This window comes from Rattus rattus, chromosome 6 (genome assembly GCF_011064425.1).
Source record: "Rattus rattus isolate New Zealand chromosome 6, Rrattus_CSIRO_v1, whole genome shotgun sequence".
Lineage (NCBI taxonomy): Eukaryota > Metazoa > Chordata > Mammalia > Rodentia > Muridae > Rattus > Rattus rattus.
In genome coordinates, this window is record NC_046159.1 from 97,376,145 (window position 1) to 97,381,788 (window position 5,644).

General features: G+C 44.5%; 1 long non-coding RNA gene across 1 annotated transcript; it reads left to right on the forward strand.

Annotated features, from left to right (window-relative positions):
* The first annotated feature begins 2,392 nt into the window (after window positions 1–2,392).
* LOC116902849 lies at window positions 2,393–5,205 on the forward strand. Its single transcript, XR_004388243.1, has 2 exons — window positions 2,393–4,040; window positions 4,739–5,205. It is a non-coding gene; the product is annotated as an uncharacterized LOC116902849 (long non-coding RNA).
* Window positions 5,206–5,644: the final 439 nt, after the last annotated feature.

Below are 5,644 nucleotides of genomic sequence, written 5' to 3' on the forward strand. Positions count from 1 at the left end.
TGCCGCTGGACGGGAGGGAGGGACGGGCTTCTCCTAAGGAAGTTTCAGGTGAGGAAACAGGGACACACCTTCCCGGGGGAGGGGCAGCTCCAGGCAGAGTTGGAGAGAGCGAGCTGAGGCTGAGCTGTACCACAGCACCCATAGGCAGAACCCCGGCAGGAGTCACCAGGGAGTTGCATGTGAGAACTGGGCACGGGACTCGCGGGTGTCCCGCGTGCCCCTGGACGCCCCTGCGTGTCTCTTTCTCCGTGGGTCCTCTTCAGGTCCCCAACTGAGTTTCATCGGACCGGGCTGACTCTCTACCCTTCTCTTTGGCTTGCCGATGTTTCAGGACATCTGAGATTTGTGATTGCCAGCGTGTTTCTTTACCTTTCTCTTCCTTGGTGTTTGCTATAAAATAAAGGGTGTCTCTTGCTCAAGTTCCTCTGTCCCTGTCTCTATGTTTCTCTATCTCTCTCTCCCTGCCCCCCCCATTGTTCCTCCCTCCCTTCGCTGGGTGCACTTGAAACATTCTTACGTCTTTTCTGTAGATAACCTGTTTGTGTCCATGTTCCTGGGTTCATTTTAAGATCTTATGTTCCAGTTTGTATGATCTTTCTCTGTTTTTTGCAGAGAGAGAGAGAGAGAGAGAGAGAGAGAGAATGAGAGAATGAATTTAAGAATGAACACTGAACACACACACACACACACACACACACACACACACACACACACACACACACACACACATCCTTTACCTAGAGACAGGAACTTTGGATACTCTGTCCATCCATAGGCTCCCTCCCCAAATCCGTTCCTTGCTCCGGGAGGTACCATAGTTTTATGTGTGTTCAGGAGATTAACAAGCTATTTGGCTGTTTTTCTTTCAGGAATGCTGTATACGGATCCCTGTGCCCACGGCTGCTGCACTGAGCCTGGCAGAAGAGGCTAAGCAGTTGTTTGGAAGGCCCTGTAGAATAAAACATGGCTGAGGGGGAATGGCCTCCTCTCTGATAGTCCTGAAGCAATGCAGTGTTCAAAAAAATGCCCTAGTTCCGTCATGCTCATTTGAAGGACTAAACTTTAAAGAGTTTAGCTAGCTTAGACACACTCTCAATTGCGCTGAAGTATACAGGAAATAATAAGAAATGCCAAGACTAGGACTCGGCCATATAAGGGCAGGCCAGCATGCTTCACAAACCCAGCAAAGGCATAAGAACAAGGAGTGAAGCGAATCAGAAACTTACAGCTGGTCAAACAGTTCCTTCTAGACTGGGGGAGAGAACTTAAGGAATCAGAAAGTCCTGAACATATTTTATCAACTTCTGCTCCAGAAGTTGCTGGTCTCTGACAGCACTGCTGCTCGGGCACAGCCAATGTGGACAGGGAGCTGGCTGGGCTTACACATTGCTGCCCGTGACTGTCCTCCGTGAAAGCTCACTTTCTCTGCTTTTCTCTTCATCTGGCTCTCACAGCCTGACCTCCTCGAGTGTGCTGATTCGGAGCTGGCAGCATTGTTGCTTTCTAAGTCTCTACCCTCTTTTCTCTGAGCTCCAGCTCCTGTCACTAGTTGAGCAGGGGAATGTTGGCTCTGTGTTCCCACTGGTAGTAAGATGTAGAAAGGTTGCACTGATCCCTTTAGGCAGTTTGCTTCTCCTTGACCCTGCTCCTATCTTCGGGTACTCGTGAATAGAAGACTAGTCTAGCTCTCCTCACCTTTCAGAGACCGAGGCTCACTGTTTATCATTTTCTTTTACATTACTTGGTGCCTGGACTTTGGAGTTAGGGTTGTCACCCTGTCCTGAAATGAAGAGACTTTATTTGGGCTCATATGTGCTCTAAAACTCTTAGCTATGAGAGAGAATGAACGACGGGAAGAGGATGGGATATAAGTTCAGACAGATGTAGACTTGAATCCTTGAATTTTCCCTCTGTCACTTATTTAACATGATGATGTAGGGATGTTAAATCTCGGGTGCTTTACTTCAGTGTTCCTATGAGATCTTTCCTGCTGTCACTAATATGGTACTTCACTGCTTGCTGAGGTGACTCAAGAAGGGATAAAGGGAAATCACTTATGCTATGTGGGAAGATTGTTGCATTAGTCAGGGTTCTCTAGAGTTACAGAACTTGTGGAATGTCTCTATATATTAAGGGAATTTATTGTGATGTCCTACAGTCTGTAGTCTAACTAATGTACAGCTGTGGATGGGACGTCCAAGAATCTACTAGTTACTCAGTCACACGAGGCTAGGTATTTGAGTTGCTCTTTTTTAAAAAATATTTATTTATTTTATGTATATGAGTACATTGTAGCTGTCTTCAGATGGTTGTGAGCCACCATGGGGTTGCTGGGAATTAAGCTCAGGACCTGTGGAAGAGTAGCCAGTGCTCTTAACCGTTGAGCCATCTCTCCAGCCCTGAGTTGGTCTGCTGTAGAAGTAGATTCCAACAGATGTGCTGGCAGGTAAGTGCAATCAGTCCAAGAAGTGTGAATCTTCCTTCTTCCAGTGTTCTTAGGTAGGCCTCCAGCAGAAGGTGGGGCCCAGATTAAGGTGTGTACCAACATGCCTGGACCTGGGACTTGCTTTGTCCCCAGCTGACCTTGAACTCAGATGTCTCCTTGCCTCAGTCTCCTGGGAGTAAAGGAGTGTACTACTTTATCTGGGCCTAAACTTTTCTTCGTGGCAACTATACCTCAAGGTCTTCATGTCAGGATCCAGATCTGAAACGTGTGTCTTCCAGCCTCGAGATCTGCATCACAAGTGCACCTTCCAATTCTGGGTTGTGGTTCATTCCAGATATAGTTAAATTGAGAACCAGGAATGGCCACCACAGTGCTAGATATGGGTAATTTTCCTTTCCTAAGAGGGCCTGGCTGTTATGCATGTGAAATGAATTTATAATAGCAAGAAGAAAATAGGTTCAGACTAAAGTTATTTTTAAATAAGAGCTGTATTTGGTGCAGAAGAATAAACACAGGCTTCGGAGTTTGAGGTCACTTCAATCAGAGAAAGTGCTTCTGAAATCCAGCTAGGAGTGAGCAGAGGAACAAGAAACTTCCCTGTGTAGTTCTGAATATTAAGATGAAATTGTTTTGCAGGAAGAGTGCACTAGTCTTAACTATGCAGGTGCTACCGTCTTAAAGACATTTGCCTGGTGGCATAGCCCCTGTTCCCCCTTGGGCAACTCTGACTCCTGCCAATCCTATGCTGGTTCTTTAAATATTGCTCAGACCTTCTTGCCTCTGCTTTGTACCTGTTTTTGTGTCAGACCTTTAAACATTTTGGACTTGAGTTTGAGTGCATTTCTTAACTTAGGTGACTGTGGTATTGTCATCTCTGTGTTTTAAACCCACCCTGACTTGGCCACTATGGTTCTCAGTTGTTCTGTTAGCCGTTTGATTAACATATCCGTTTCTACATTTTGGTTTCCACGTATTTGTTTTCTCAGCCTCCCCACACGGGCACTTATTCAACATAGTGCTACCCAAGGCATTTGTACTAATTAACACCTTCATTTTCCCATCATCCTCTGCTCCATTTGTGTTCATAGACATCAGGTATACAGAGACAGGCCGATTTCCGAGGAGATTCCCACCACATCAAAGTAACAGACTAAGTATGGCCCATGTGCTGCAAGGATTGTAATGGGTGCATAAAGGAGAGCAGCCTTCACTGTTGGGGAGCAGAGGTGACCTAGTGGGACATGTGACCATAGTTGTTATAGAAAGTGATTCTTTTGTTTGTAGAAGGAGATACAGCAAAGGCAAAAGGACATTGGAAATAGGACACATAACCAGAGGAGACTGAGTATCGTCTCATCAGGGAAGTACACCAGGGCAGGTTTAGCTAGAGGAGGAGCTGTGAAATAACAGAGAATGTTTGGGAATGGTGGTCAGGCAACCATATCAAGGAAGGCCTTGTGGCTATGCATTCTACTGAGTTCAGATTCTCTTCTCTGGAGACGGGCCTCTGGAGGACTGTGAACAAGACCACGATGTGACTAGAGTGGAAGTGAAGAAAAAGCCACTCTCCTTGGAATATGGAGAATAGATTGAAGTACATAGAAAAATGTGGGTATGGGGAAGCCTACTTAAGAGGTGTGGTTAGTAACTTGTTTCACATTATAGTCTGTAGGTAAGACAGAGGACACCCTGAACCAAGGCTGGAGAGGTGGGCATGTGAGGGAGGCAGTGGAGGTAAGAGTCAGGATGACTGTTTTTTGAAGGAAATAATAAATTCAGAACTGAAAAGTTGACTATGGGGAAGACGAAAGAACTTGCTCCCATGTAAACTGATGGGATAGAATGGAAGACCCCCAAAGTAAACCTACACAATTGTAGCCAGTTAATGTTTTATAAAAGTAGTCAGAAATAGATTAGAAAAAAAGGAACCTCTTCAATATATGATGCTGAACAAATTGTAGAAAAAGAAAAGTTGGTCTCATTCTCTTCCCTGTACAAAAATGATCTCAACCCTTACCAGCAAGTGTCTTTGCCTGACATGTAGTTGGCCAAGAATCTTTCCAAGCCTATAGTCCTTTCTTCGATTGTGTGGTCGTTCTTTTGCAGTGCAAACACTGTTTAACTTCTTGCAGTCCCATTTGTAGATTCTCGGAGCGATGCCCCATGCTTTTGGTGTCATTTGCAGAAAGTCCACTCTGACTCTATAGTTTCTGTTTTATCTTTGTTTTCTCCAAGAAGATTCAGTTTCAGGTCTTACATTAAGGTCTTACATTAAGTTCTGTGTGATTTTAGGAACAGCTGTCTTCAAGACAAGAGGACAACGATGCTGGCAAGGATGTGCGAAATATGGAAGCCCCTCATATATTGTTAATACAGCTGCTACAGATATCAGAATGGAGACTTTTGTAAAACTAAAAGTGAAACTACTATATGACCCAACTGTACTTCCAGGCAACACCAGCAGGACTGAAAGGCAATATAACACAGAGAAATTTACATAACCATGCTTTCTGCTGCACTAGTCACAGTTGCTAAAAAATAGAGCTCTCCTAGATGTCCATCAAGAAATCAATGGATGGAGCTGGAGAGATAGCTCTGTTTAAGAGCACTGGATGCTCTTCCAGAGAGCCTAGGTTAAAATCTGGAACTGAAGTTTCAGGGCATCTGGCCTCCACATGCTCAAGGCATACATGTGTTCCTTGAACATACATGCAGGCAAAACATATATACATATGAAATAAACAAAGAGTAAATAAAAAGAATGAATGTATAGCAAATTTTAAAAAGTGTACATATACACACCAGAACTTTATTCAGTTATGGAGAAAAATGAAATGGTGTCATTTGCAGGAAAATAGATGGAACTGAAGATCATATTAAGCAAGATAAGCCAGACTTAGAAAGACAAATACTACATGTTTTCTCTTGCGTTCAGAATCCAGATTTAATGTGTGTGTTGGGGACTAGAGGGACCATGGCAGGGGAGGAAGTGAAGAAAGGGTAAAAGGAGAAACCCTTGGTCCTGCCAAGGCTCGACCCTCAGTGTGGGGAAATGTCAGGGTGGGGAGGCAGGAAGGGGTGGGTGGATGGGTGTGGGAACACCGTCATAGAAGGGGGGGGGATGGGATTGGCGGTTTATGGATAGGAAACCAGGAAAAGGGATAACATTTGAAATGTAAATAAAAAAATCCAATAAAA